At 57.2% G+C, this 14,551-nt stretch overlaps 1 long non-coding RNA gene across 1 annotated transcript; it reads right to left on the bottom strand.

The window, feature by feature from the left end:
* Positions 1-46: 46 nt before the first annotated feature.
* Positions 47-14,536, bottom strand: LOC142004276 (uncharacterized). Its single transcript, XR_012642962.1, has 4 exons — positions 14,369-14,536; positions 13,157-13,386; positions 12,416-12,549; positions 47-65 (listed from the first exon to the last, which is right to left on the bottom strand). It is a non-coding gene; the product is annotated as an uncharacterized LOC142004276 (long non-coding RNA).
* Positions 14,537-14,551: the final 15 nt, after the last annotated feature.

The following is a 14,551-nucleotide window of genomic DNA, read 5'->3' as shown; positions in this document are numbered from 1 at the left end:
GAAGGGCAGGAGGCCCCTCTGACTTAACCAGGGATCTTCAGGGATCTGACGGTCAGAAAAAAGTCCTACAAAAAGCAAAAACCAGATCGCATTAAACGGGATGAATATAAGGAAATAAAACAAGTAGATACAGTGACAAAAGATCAAGACGCAAAGGAAGTTTAAACTAGCCCGAGGTGTAAAGGGTAATTAAACATTCTACAGATCCATTAGAAGCAAGGGGGATTCCAAGGATAGGATCTGTCTTTTATGCAGTGGGATAGGGGAACAAACCGTGGAAAGAGCACAAGTGCTAAAAGACTTTTGTTTCAGTTTTCACCAAAACGTTTAGTAGCAATTAAATCTAATTTAATGCCAATGAAAAAGAGGTAGGATCGGTGGGTGAAATAGGGAAAGAACAAATTAGAAGTTACTTAGACAAGTTAGATGTCTTCAGGTCACCACGCCTTGATGAAATACATCATAGACTAAGTCAGGGTGGAAATATCTGAGCCATTAGCCATTATCTTCAAAAGCTCAAGTCCTGTTTAATTAGTTAACAGGTTAAATGTCATGTTTAACTGGTTAACAAAGTAAAGGAGGGAGTGCTAACTGGAGTGTTCCCCCCACCACAGACAGAGGCTGCTCTGCCCTGCCCATGGCACACCCTAAGTCTCCAAGGGCCAGGGCTACTCCAGCCATGCTGGTGCGTCTCCCACTTGTGGTGGGCCCTGTGAGGTTGGAGCAGCCCCTTGCCTGTGGCAGGCTGGGTGGGAGGGGTATTGTTCCAGTCCCCACCAGTTTGCGGGTAAATCTCATCTGTTTAGGATGAGGTTTATGGGTTAACCATTAACAACCCTACTATGGAGCTTGAAGCAATCAAGTTGCAGACCCCTAGAATGGGAAAGAACTGTCTCAGGAGTTCTGGGGAAAGGGAACACAAGGTACACGTCAGCAGTGTAACACTACTGCAACCAAAGCAGACTTCATTCTGGGCTGTATTAACAGAAGCGTGGGAAGCAAGGCACAAGGGATAAATGATACACACTACAGCATTATGTCCAGTTCTGTGCCCCCCTTTCCAGGAGAACTGCGATCAAACTGGGGGGAATCCAGAGAAGAGCAACCCAAATGATTAATCACAAGAAGTCCTGTGGCACCTTAGAGACTAACAGATATTTTGGAGCATCAGCTTTCGTGGGCAAAAGTCTTTGCCCACGAAAGCTGATGCTCCAAAATATCTGTTAGTTTCTAAGGTGCCACAGGACTTCTTGTTGTTCTCAAAGATACCGACTAACACAGCTGCAAAATGATTAATGTAGTGTCTGCTTGAGGCTATGTCTACAGGGTAGCCTAAACTCAAGGTGAGCTATGCAATTTCGAGTCAGTTTCGAAATGGCTAGTTTGGCTTTTGGCCTCCAGCAATGAGGTGTACAGGGATGTCGAAGTAGCATAGCCTTTATTTCAAAAAATACTTGGAAATGACGGGTGTGTCGTACGGACAAAGGGCAGTCTCCCAAAAAAGCTCCCACCATGTAGACGGAGCCGAAGCGAGCTCCAGCCCACAAAATGTAATGCCCACGTAAAATTCTTGGTCTTTAAGGTGCCACAGGGCTCCTTCTTTTTGCTGAAACAGACGAACACAGGTACTCTGCTGAAAAACGATTAACAGTCTAGAGAACATGATCTGTGAGGGAAGATTGCAAACTGGGTTTCGTTCGTCTGACAAAGAGAAGACTGAAAGGGGACATGATAATTTTCAAGCACATAAAAGGTTCTCACAACTTATTCTCCTTCACTCCCGAGGACAGGACAAGCAGCAATGGACTTAAACTGCAGCAAGGGAAGTTTAGGTTGAACATTAGAAAGCTTCCTAATTGTCAGAGTAGATAAACACCAGTGTTCCCTGTAAACTGAACACACTGGAGGCTGCCCAGGAGAGATTCAGCTGATTAGCAGAGCGCCCGCAGCTGGCAGCCTGTGTTTCTATTGGTGGTGCACATCCACACAAACCTCGGTGCACATCAGAAAATTTATTCTGCTGACGGATGGGAAAATGAGGGGGCTCACTGATAAACACCGGAATAAATGACCTGGGACAGTTGGGAACTCTCTCTTGGGAGATTTTTAAAAGTAAGTTGGACAAACCCTTGTCCAAGGATGGTCTGGAATAATCCAGGGTGGGGAACATTTTTGGGGCAGGGCCAATCAGGGGCCACACACAGGGAACAAACAAAAAAAACCCACAACCCTGACAGATGTGGCCTCCAACTGAAGCAGAAAACACATTTACCTCACTACCCTCAAGCTCCACCTGAAAGCCTAAGAGGACCAGGCAGGATTAGCAGATTTTGTGGGATTCCCCTAGGCTCTGGAGTGGGACCTAAAATTAGGGGTTCAGTGCATGGGAGGAGGCTGCTGGGGAGCATGTAGGAGTGGGATATGGGGAGCTGGGCAGGAGGAAAGATGCAGGCATGAGCTTGGGGGAGGGCTGAGGGTAGGAGGAAGGGTGCAGGAGCAAGCTGGGGTGAGGGTCCCTTTTCAACTGGGTCCCCAGGTCGATAACCCGATGCCTCACAACCCTACTCCCAGGGTGAGCAGTGATATCCCCTTGCCACTGGATCTGCTCAAGTTTACTTGGTTTGGGCTGCATGGTAGCAGGGCAGACACGCAGTACCAGCATGAGCCCTGCTGCACGCGAGTAAGGCCCTTTACATCAGGGCACTGCAGGGTGAGCACAGACTTGCCGGGACAACCGCAGGAGTGACACAGGCCCGGCCATCTTGGTTCAAGTCTATTCCAGCGGAGAGACAGCGCCACCGGAATTAAGCGTGGGGCTTGTCCACTGTTTACCCTGCTCCATAGGGCAGAGATCCCCACCCAGCATTTCTCACCTGGGGCGCCTGACCCCTAAGGGAGTTGCAGGGGGGTTGCAAGGTTCTTTTAAGGAGGGTCATGGTATTGCCACGCTTACCTCTGTGCTGCTGTCGGCAGGGTGCTGCCTTCAGAGCTGGGGGCCAGGCCAGCAGCCACTGCTCTCCAGCCACCCAGCTCTGAAGACGGTGCAGAAACGGTGGTGGCAATACCACGACCACCTCTAAAATAACCTGTCCCCCGCCCCACACCATCCCCTGTCAGGGCAGAACCTGCGGGTGAGGAATGCTGGGCCCCCTGGGAAATCCGCGCAGCAGGGACAGGCCAGCCACTGGGGTTCTACCTGCGCCCCCCCCACCGTGTGCGTCCTCCCCTACGGCTCTCGTGCACCGGGACACCACGCTTCCCAGCTCCTCCCTCTTCCTTCTTCCCAGCCCTGCCAGCACCACGAATCTCCTGATTGGTGCTCCAGCCCCCCGGCCCCCCAGCTGCGAACAGCTGATTTGTGGTGGTCTCTCTGGGGGTGGGGGCAGGGGGAGGAGTGGGAACGGAGCACGCCTCAGGCGAGTCGCATGCTGCAACAGTGCTGGGAGGGAGAGGGAGGCGCTGGAGGTGGGGGGGGGCGCTCGGGCGCCCCAGTGCATAGAAGCGGAGCCCCAGTGGGCTGTGGGTCACCCATGGCTGCTGTCTAGCAGTGAGTAAGGACACAGCCGAGCAGTTTCACAGGGAGAGACCAGCAGCCTGTTTGTCATGACTGTAATTTCAGTAGGGCCCCAGTTAGCTCAGTGGTTTGAGCCTCGGTCCTTTGCCCCAGCTGGGCCCGGCTGCTCCTGTATGTTGCCGGCCCCTACCAGGCCAGCCTCTACCTGTTCATCAGCGCTCTTCCCTCAGCCCTTCCTGCTCCATGTTAACCTTTGTCACTTGCCAGTGGGTTTCCCGGACCCAGGGCGGTCACCATGGGAGCAGGCCCGGTTGCCAAGTCTCCCCGTGGAGTGGTTACCGCAGTAACAAGAAGATAAAGGGGTTGTTATGACAGTGTGAGGGGAAGTGATCTGCCTGACGGCACTAATGACCAGGTGGGGGCAAAAGGGGCTGCACCAACAGGATCTCCCAGGTTGCCATGATGAGATTCCAGGATGCAGTTTGGGACCCCAGCAAGGGCTGAGACGGGAGGGGGCTGCTGGGGAACAAGGAAATAAAAAGGCCGGAGAAGCAGGCAGGTGGGGCAGTGAGCTGAGCACTCGAGCTCCATTATCCCCGGGAGAGGGGAAGGACTTGGACTCGTCGCTTCTCCTCCGACAAGATGCAGGGGGACCAGATGGATCCCAGTGTGCTGGGAGTTCCTTCATCCTGTCCCGCGGAGTGAATCCTGGGACCAGGAGGACGCTGAGGGCCCCGGGGGCCGAAACAAGACACCGCCCAGGGGAAGAAGGAGACCTGGCAGTTGCTTGGAAGTTTGCCCTGCTGGGAACCAGGAAAGCCACCGCCTGGGCCTGGCCCACAGATGAAATCGACCAGCGGGGAAAGCGGCACGTTCCCACGCACCGCTGGGGGAGCTGTCTTCTCAGCCCAGTACCAGCACCTTGAGCTGGGCTGTTTCGGGGGCCAGGAGCCAAGCAGTGGGGTGTGTTTGGACTCTGTGGGTGACAGACTGGCCCGCCCCCGGCAGACAGCTGTGCCAATGCTGGATCACAGGACCAGGATGGATAGCTCCAAGAAGGAGAAGGTAACTTCGCTTTTTGGGGCACCTCCGGGTGCTGCTGGGCAAATGGCCAGTTAGCCGCTGGCTAATCAGGAGCCCCATCCTCAGCACCTGTGCAAAGGGACTGGGACACCCTGGGTTCCCTTAGTGACGTCCCTGGCCACCCATCACCCCGGTCTGCTGGGTTCCAGCTCCTGCTGACGTGGAAGTGGGTGGCTCGGTTTCTGAGGCCCCCAAATCAGAGGCAGCCAAACTCAGAGGGTGGCGGTGAATCGTCAGCCCTGAATTCCACGGTCTCAGGGGGCAAGAGCCAGCGACACCCAGCCGGCCGGTGGGTCTCTGCTGCGTGTGCCGTGGGGCGATTGCAACTGGGGGCGGGGGTGCGGCTTGGCTGTCAGCGCTCTGCTCGGCCTGAACGCAAGAGCCTTCGGCAGCACCCCCGTGCCGAGGGACGCCGTGGCAAAGCAGGCCAGGGAGGTGGATCTCAGCCACTAGGGGCTGGACACTCAGGGAGAGAAGAGCAACCTGGCGGCTGGGTTGTTTGCATAACGTGGAAGCGGGGTCCTGGGATTATGCAGTTAATAACCAATATCTCCATTGTAGCGCATTATGCCAAGGCTGGCGCAGTGTGGGGCTGGCACCGTGTGCAGAGGCAGTCAAAAAAGCAAATAGGATGCTAGGAATTATCAAAAAAGGGAGAGAAAATGAGACAGAATATTTTACTGCCCCTTTATAAAACTATGGTACGCCCACAGCTGGAATACGACGTGCAGATGGGGTCTCCTCACCTCCAGAAAGATATTTTGGCCAGAGAGATGGTTCAGAAAAGGGCAACTCAAATGCTGAGGGGTTTGGAACAGGTCCCCTGTGAGGAGATCCGAAAGAGAGTGGGACTCTTCAGTTTGGAAAAGAAGAGACCGAGGGGGATACGACAGAGGTCTACAAAATCCTGAGTGCTGTGGAGAGCGGGAGGAAAGAAAAGTTATTTACTTTTTCCCGTAATATCAGAACTAGAGGGCACCAAATGAAATGAACGGGCAGCAGGTTTAGAACTAATAAACGAACGTTCTTTTTCACCCAGCGCACAGTCAACCTGCGGAACTCCTTGCCGGAGGAGGCTGTGAAGGCCAGGGCTATAAGAGAGTTCAAAGCAGAGCTGGATGAATTCATGGAGGTTAGGTCCATAACAGGCTATTAGCCAAGGGTAGGAATGGTGTCCCTGGCCTCTGCCAGAGGCTGGAGATGGGCGGCAGGAGACAAGTCATTTGATCCTTGTCTTCCGTTTCCCCCTTCTGGGGCAGCTGGTGCTGGCCGCTGTGGGCAGACAGGATGCTGGGCTGGGTGGACCTTTGGTCTGACCCTGCATGGCCATTCTTATGCACACTGGCACAGAGGGGATGGTGTCTCCTGCTGAGCCCCCCTCCCTGTGCCTGCAGCACAGCAGCCCTGACAGTGCACTGGCACATGGAGGTAACACTGAGCCGGAAGAGAGAGCCCCCACCCCACCAAGGATCAATGGCCTGAGAGCCGCTGACTCAGCTCCTGTGCAGCCGGCCCGCTTCTGCCTAGTGTGTGCCCCACGTAGGAGGGGTGGGGGGGGCTCTGTGTCCAGGGGGTGCGGTTTTCAGGAAGCCATGCACGGCTCAGTTTGCTTGGCCCCCCCCATCCCCGGCAGCCCATTGTAACCAGCCTGTCTGTGATTCGCGGGGATGTCTCTGGGCCGGTGCTTGCTTAGCGAACTGCTGGGGTCCAGCCCGGGCCAGGGAGGCTGACAGCTGGGGGTGGCAGAGAGGAGAAGCATCTCGCAGCGTCCTTGGCCTCCTGACCTCTGGCCACTGGCATCTGCGGAGGGGCCGTATGCAGAGCCTTGTCGTCAGGTGACCTCGTTCGAGCCTGAGAACTAGAGCAAATAACTACCCCCACTCGTCCCCCGGGTGTGCTCAGAGATCACAGCTGAGCTCAGCACGGGGACGAGCCAGAGGGAACAGTCAGCCTGGGCTGGGATCCCCCGGGCTGGGCAGCAGGAAGAAAGGGGGTCCCCACGCCCCCAGGCTGGCCCCTCTCGGGGATCGCAGCATCCTCTCTCCATGCCGTCGGGGCAGCCAATGGCAGTGCACGGAGTGGGCAGAGCCCCTGGAGCCCGGGCGCTCGCCCATCAGGTGATCTGTGAAATATTAACTCGGTGGCAGCAGGCACCAGGGCAGGGGATCCCAGCCATGCAGGGCCTAGAGCCAGGGGGATCCGTGGCTCTGCTCAGGGTTGGTGTGGGCAGGGAGCTGGGCTCGCCCAAATTTCCACCCCCGACAGTGCCCCCTGCTGGCGGGGGCATGGGTTAGTCTGGGCCAGGTGCGCAGTGCCCCCTGCTGGCCAGGACGTGGATTGGTCTGGGCCAGGTGTGCAGTGCCCCCTGCTGGCCAGGACGTGGATTGGTCTGAGCCAGGTGTGCAGTGCCCCCTGCTGGCCAGGACGTGGATTGGTCTGGGCCAGGTGTGCAGTGCCCCCTGCTGGCCAGGGCGTGGATTGGTCTGAGCCAGGTGTGCAGTGCCCCCTGCTGGCCAGGGCGTGGATTGGTCTGGGCCAGGTGCGCAGTGCCCCCTGCTGGCCAGGGCGTGGATTGGTCTGAGCCAGGTGTGCAGTGCCCCCTGCTGGCCAGGGTGCAGATTGGTCTGGGCCAGGTGTGCAGTGCCCCCTGCTGGCCGGGGCGTGGATTGGTCTAGGCCAGGTGTGCAGTGCCCCCTGCTGGCCAGGGCGTGGATTGGTCTGGGCCAGGTGTGCAGTGCCCCCTGCTGGCCGGGGCGTGGATTGGTCTGGGCCAGGTGTGCAGTGCCCCCTGCTGGTCGGGGCGTGGATTGGTCTGGGCCAGGTGTGCAGTGCCCCCTGCTGGCCGGGGCGTGGATTGGTCTGGGCCAGGTGTGCAGTGCCCCCTGCTGGCCGGGGCGTGGATTGGTCTGGGCCAGGTGTGCAGTGCCCCCTGCTGGCCGGGGCGTGGATTGGTCTGGGCCAGGTGTGCAGTGCCCCCTGCTGGCCGGGGCGTGGATTGGTCTGGGCCAGGTGTGCAGTGCCCCCTGCTGGCCGGGGCGTGGATTGGTCTGGGCCAGGTGTGCAGTGCCCCCTGCTGGCCGGGGCGTGGATTGGTCTGGGCCAGGTGTGCAGTGCCCCCTGCTGGCCGGGGCGTGGATTGGTCTGGGCCAGGTGTGCAGTGCCCCCTGCTGGCCAGGGCGTGGATTGGTCTGGGCCAGGTGTGCAGTGCCCCCTGCTGGCCAGGGCGTGGATTGGTCTTTGGCCTTTGGCATCAGTGCTCCTTGGTTTCTCCCGTTCTCTGCCCATCTGCTCCATGCAGCATCTAGCCGCTAGTTGGCTCGGTGGCACTTGTGTGCTCATTTCCTGTGGGAACCCCTCTCTTCAGGATCTGTGGGGCTGGGAGCCGGGCACAGCTGCCATTGGGAGGGCAGCTGGCATTGCACCTGGGAATCACAGGACTGCAGGAAGTACCGCCCAAGGGGTCCAGGGTGGCACAACCCTGTAGCCCTCTGATTGGTCACCTGCACTGGTTAACCGGGAGACTGACTCCGGACCTTGTCTGGGCGACCCCAGGATGCCTACAGTCTTGAGGTTAACGCTGATGCGTGGCCACCAGGCTGGCTGTGACTGCTAGGCCAGACTGCCTCCATCCCAGTCCCCGAGGCTTTCCTCTAGGAGGTGCCATGCAGAAAGCTGTATTCAGGGAGCTCTGGGCACTCAGAGGGCAGGGCAGGCAGGTGTAGCTGTTAGCTGAGGACAGCCAGAATCCCTGGGCGCGCCAAGGAGCTGGACACATGGTCCACCATAGAAGCCGAGATGGAAAAGTTGCTGCCCTTGGAGAACAGGCCGGCCTGCGCCTGACACTGAGCTGTCCCTTGCTGTCTCATGTGCCTACCTAAGTGGGAGATGGCGGAGGGGGCAGCCTGCCCAGATCCCAGGAACGGTCCCGCCTCGCTCTGACGAGCCACTTTTCATCAGCAGACAGCCAAGCGCTTGGCAAAGCACATCCATGCCAGGGGAAACTGAGGCACAGAGCGGTGTAGTGATGGAGTCAAGGCCAGTCGCAGAGCTGGGGTTAGCTCCCGAGTCCCAGTCCGGTGCTGCGTCCACCAGGCCACCTTGCTTCCCAGATCCACGCCTGCCCACCCCCTGCAGAGGGGGCATTTCTTCCCAGGAACCCGGCTTTAATCAGCTCACCGTGAAGGGGTGCGAGGCAGGGTCTCTGCAGTCTGGTTTGCATCCTGCAAGGGGCTGTACGGTTCAGAGGCACGCTCAGTCCTGTGGCTGAGACAGAGTCCCAGAGGCCCAGCCTACGTCAGCGATCTAGTGCCCGGCCTCTGGGCTGGCCCCTCCTGTCCTAGTGCCCGGGCCCCGAGCTGGGTGTATTTAACACCTCCGGAGCGGTTACTCTCTTTGGGTGGGAAGAGCTGCCCTTGTTATCAGTGGTGCTCGGCCTTGAACGGCCACGGCCGTGCGGTGGCTGGAGGCAGGCTCAGCCAATCTGGTCAGCTCCACAGCTGGCGTCCGCATGACACCTTGCAGCTGAGCTAGCCCGATCGCTGAGGGACCAGAGCAGGGTCAGATGTTGAGACCAAGACAAGATGGATGCCCTGCCCCTGGTAAGTGCAGTAACCTGCCCTTGGAGACCTCCTGCACCCACCTTAATCTACGGGGATGCCCTTCCCTGCCTGTCAGGCAGGGCTGGGAGTGAGTCAGGCTTTGCAGCTGCACTTTACAAAGGAGGCAGGTCGCATTCGCTCCATTTTACAGATGGGGAGACTGAGGCCCGGAGGGGGCTTGCCGGAGCAGGCAGCAGCAAGACCAGATCTCCTGAGTTTCAGGCCAGTGCTCAAGCTGCTGTGCAGGATAGACTGATTGCAGCTACAGTGCCAGCCCGTCATGTCGGGAGTGGATCCTACCACCAGCCTTGGGAGTCAGGACTCCTGGCTTCTCTTCCTGGTGCTGCTGCTAGCCCAGGGCAGGTGCGCTTACCCTCTCTGGGCTCCAGTGTCGCCCGGCTGTCACCTCCCTCAGGCACAGGGCTGCTGTGGGGAATGACGTCTGGAAAGGCCTGGCTGCCCCGCTCCCCTCGGACCCAGTTGGCCACTTTCAGACTCCCAGCAAGCTCTGCTCAACCTGTGCGGTTGTGGGGGCTGCGCTCCCAGGCTCCCACCCTCCCCGCGGTGCTGTCTGCAGCGGAGAGGCGCTGGGCGGTCCTGGGAAAGACTCAGGAACCAAAGGTCCCAGCTGGCCAGGGCCTGAGCCTGGGGGAGGCCAGTGCACCCCAGCTGGCAGTTGCAGAGAGGCAGCGCCTGGCTGAGACCTGAGGTGGAGGGCCCCGGGGGCCTGGCGTCAGTCCTTGTGGTGGGCAGGGCCCCTGGGAGGTGGGAGTAGTAGGGGCCTCCCTAGCGGTGGGTGCCAGGGCCAGCACGCTGCACCGGCAGGGCCAGGTCTTGCCCTATACGGCCTGGGAGGTTCTCCCCTTTGTGTGCAACCTGTGGAGAGCGGCAGCTGTGCACGGCTGGTGGGGAGATGGAGTGCCTGGGTGGGGGGACCCCCGTGCATCTCAGGAGCCTGGCTGCTCTCTGCCTGAGGGGCTGGGCAGAGCCGCCAGAGCTCCAGCACCACATGGTGTGGGACGGGAGGGCACTTTCCTGTAGCCAGCCGGGGGCCAGGCAAAGTGCTGTGGTGGGCGGCAGCATGGCCTAGTGGTGAGGATGTCAGCCTGGGACTGAGGAGCCCTAAGTCCAAACCAAGCCTCTTCTACAGCATGGCTGGGTGACTTCGGGAGGGTTTTTCTGGGAACGCGAGGGACGCACAGCTCGTCGCTGTGCTTGCTGCCGAGCGCTGGCTAGAAGCTGGGTACGGCTTTGCTGCCCCAGCCTCGGGGCATGCAGACACAAGGGTGATGCAAGACATCTATAGTTAGGAGCTGGGCCTAAATATAGCACCAAATAAGGGTCACTGGCCTCCCAGCAGGTGCTGGCAGACCCACAGGTTACGAAACAACAGCTCCGCTTAGATTTGATGTGGCCCGGCTCCCAGGGTCCCAGCTCGTCCCTCCCTGGGGGACCTGTGCAAAACCCTTCCCTCGGGCGCTCTTCCCCAGGTTCCTCCAGGCTCAGTTAAATACCCCAGGAGTCACATGCTCTAGCCATTTGCCCCGGGAAAGCAATGGGGTGCAGGCCTGGGCGGTGATGTTTTCATGTTGCATAAAAACTGGGCACTGTCTCCTGAGCTCCACTGGGGTGCGAGCAGTGGCCTCTGTTGCATGGTGCATGTCTCAGAAAGCGCCATTATCTGGCCCTCACCATGCATCTTCCGTTGTGTTTATGGCTGTGTTCTGCCCCGCAGAAGAGCCTCAAACTCTCCGGCTCACTAGCTGCAGCCTGCTGCAGGAGTTGGGAAGGGTCTGGTGCAATGTTCCTGCCAAGTTTTATCATCTATGGGCGGAATAAATTTTGTTATCTGCACTGAGGCATGTGCAGAGGCACACCACAACTCAAAGCACACACTGCTGGCTGTGGGTGCTGTGTTAATCAGCTGGGTAGCACCTGAATCTCTCCTGGAGGGGCACCCATGTGCTCAGCTCACAGGTGCACAGAAACATCCCAGGGAGCAGAGGCGAGGCCTCCCTCATCAAGACAGTGGCAGCTCTAGGGAGGCCGAGGTTATCTTGGCCTATTCAAACCCCGTCCATCTGGGTTGCTCGACCGCCTGTTTTCATTTCTCACCAAAGCGTGTTGGGTTGACAGTCAGTGTAGCAGGGAGCGGCCGAGCATGTCTGTGCGCACAGGGACCAAAGAAATTGCTAGGATGGAGCGGAGATTGGAAATACGGTGCAGTAATTGCCGGGGGAAAAGACGCCATGGAGAGGACTTTATAATCTAATAGCCCAGGCAGCAGGAAATCTGCCCGGTATCAAACAACGAGAAAGTGGGCCACGCCGCGCTAGGGGAAGGGAAGAGGAGCTTTCCTGCCGCTCTCCATGACACATCAGATGACTCAACAACAGGCAGGTCACCCACCACTGTTCTCCCACGCCCAGCCAAGTCAGGAGTCACTTTGCTGAGGGCAGCAGGCTGAGCCCCGCATGAAGCTATGGTGAGATCCAAATCCAGCCCCAAGCAGCCTTTATCAGCCTGCCTGGCACAAAGACAGATGGTGGGCTCTGGCAGCCTTGTGGTTCTAAGCCCAGCTGCCCTGCACCCCAGAGCCTCCCCCTCTGTCCCATAGGTCGTGCCTGCCCTGCACTGTGAGCTTTGCCATTTGAAAACCTCCGCTCCAGCATGAGACTCTCGCAGAAGTCACGTCACTGGTGCCGAGGTGGGAGAGGGGCTCAGGCCATTACTTGTGGGGTTTTCCGCCCAAGCGGACCACAGCCCCCAGAGACAAAGCAAGGGTTAGTCCGTGGGGTGACGGGCGCTAAACTCCAGCCTAGCACTGGTTTGCATGCAGCCAGCAGGGTAAGGTGATGGTCCTTGTGGGTTAGTGACCCTGCGCTGAGGACAAACCCCATGATCCCGGGTCCTCTTGGTATAAAGACACGGAGGTTATCTTACTTTGGGACAAGAGCTACAGGAAATGCATTCCAGCCAGCCGGACTGGTGCCAATTCCAAGAGTGCAAAAGGCAGCTCAGCCCAGCGAGGGCCTGGTAATTCAGAGCTTCGCCTGCAGGGTGGCTGTAATCACGTGCCACACCACACGTGGGGTAGCAAGTGGTGGCAGGGGCTGCAGCTTCTGGGTTCTGGCGCCCAGCCTGGCAGGCCATTGCTAAGGAGACATTGCACATAAATTTTCATTTTCATTTTAAGCGGCTGTATTTGTGAGACACTCACAATACCGGGGTCTAAAAGTCCCTTCAGAGGCAGCCCGGCTTCGGCAGAGTGACGTGACCTTTTACTTGGTTACCCAGTTTTCCACAGGGCGACAATTCTGTGATGTTTTGCCGGGGTCCTGAGCTCTCCCAGGCCTGGAACAGGAGAGCAGTGAGTGAGCCAAGAGCCCCTTTGCTAAATTAAAGTTCTCAGCACGGCAGTGCCCAGACCCCTGAGTGGTGGCTCCAGGAGGGCTTGGAACAGAGCTAGGGAAGTTCACGGAGGACAGGTCCCTCAATGGCTGTAGCCAGGATGGGCGGAATGGACAACAGGAAAGGGGTCACTTGGTGATTCCCTGCTCTGGTTATTCCCCCTGAAACACCAGGCTCTGGCCGCTGTCGGGAGACAGGACACTGGCTAGGTGGACTTTGCTCTGGTCCAGTCTGGCCCTTCCCACGTTCTTACAACCCAAGGGGGCTTGGGGTGGAGCTGTCAGATCCTATTATTTCCTTGGGATAAATCTGTGGAGTTGTGGACCTCCCAAAGCAGCAGCCTGCCCAGAAAGGAGGCCCCCCGGCGACCAGCCTGACTTCCCTTCATCAGGACTACACAGCACAGGTGGGGTGTGGGAGCTGTGAGCACCTGATCTGCCCAGAAGCTCTCCGGGGAGGTCCAGGGGGATGTGACCGCTGTAAAGGGCTAGGTGAGAGGAACAGATGTGGGCCTGTTCCCGCCCCTGCTGAGGCTGATGCTTCTACTCACCTGGGTTGCTCCCAAGGAACCTGGTGTCCCAGACACTGCAGACCAGGAGATGACCGCTGCTAGCAGAAACCGTAGTCGGCTTTCCCACGCCGCAGTTCCTGACTGACTCTGCCATGCAGCGCCTCGGGCGAGACAAAGAACGGATCCTTTTTGCCTTCCCCAGTTGCATTTCTTCTTTCTGTTTCCGTCACAGACCTGCTCAGGAACGCCTGCCGAGAGAGACCTGTCCTCTGGGGCAGGGAGAGGGAGGGGGTCAGCTCATGGTACCCTCTTACCATCGGACAGAAGTTAACCTCAGGGAAAGCAAAGCAAAGCAGATCATTGCTGGCCACCCTAGGTTTGTAAAAACCCATATAGGAAAGGATACAGATAGGCCAATCAAGCCATCCAGGCAGTGGTATTATATGATTTGGTAATCTAATCATTAATCATGCAAAAAAGCAGTAAAGTAGCACTTTAAAGACTAAAAAATAATTTATTATATATACTAATAATCTATTAGTATATAGACTAGCACGGCTTTCTCTCTGTCACTGTCATTAATCACGCAGTGATTTGAGTCCAGGGTTGGTCTCAATGTTTCAGCTTGCTCTTGTTTCAGTTTCACTAACGTTGGTGTCTTTCACACAACACTCAGTTAACCTGTGGAACTCCCTGCCGCAGGATGTTGTGAAGGCCCAGACTATAGCAGAGTTTTAAAAAGAACTAGAGAAATTCATGGGGGATAGGTCCATCAATGGCTATTAGCCTGGATGGGCATGGAGGGTGTCCCTGGCGTCTATTCGCCAGAGACCGGAAATGGGCAACACAGAACTGATCGCTTGATGATTCCCTGTTCTGTTGACTCCCTCTGGGGCACCTGGCGTTGGCCGCTGTCGGAAGACAGGACACTGGGCTTGATGGACCCAGTATGACTGTTCTTAACTTTTGTTAACTCCTTGCTCAATTAAGTTGCTTCACGGTCTAGCCTCCCTCGGATTCTCACACTGTTTCGCGTATTAGGGAAGTACAATTAACTAATTACCTCCTAGTCGTTTAGGCTCTTAAATAAAAACCACAAAACCGCCCAGAGTTGATTTCCTCTAATCACAGAAAGCTGATAGATCAAGAGAACCTTAATCAAAGGGATCTGAATTTAATAAATCATTTAACAGTCTTCCTATTACGCAGCTCATGATGCACCAGAACAAAGGGGCACTCAGAACTCCTCACCTCCTTCTTCCCCGGCGCCCACTTTCCAGTTAGTTTCTTGTCGATACCCGTGCCGTGTTTCCCTGTCTCCTGGGTGGCTCTTGCTTTCGGTGTCTTGCAGCTTGTGTCAATGCAAGTATCTAAGGTTCCAAGCATGCACTTAACTGCATCCTCCTCTGGTCTCGGGAATGAGCTCTCCTCTTC

This window comes from Carettochelys insculpta, chromosome 31, assembly GCF_033958435.1.
Source record: "Carettochelys insculpta isolate YL-2023 chromosome 31, ASM3395843v1, whole genome shotgun sequence".
Taxonomy (NCBI): Eukaryota; Metazoa; Chordata; order Testudines; family Carettochelyidae; genus Carettochelys; species Carettochelys insculpta.
Note: the sequence above shows the minus strand (reverse complement) of the source record. Positions and strands in the feature narration are given on the sequence as shown.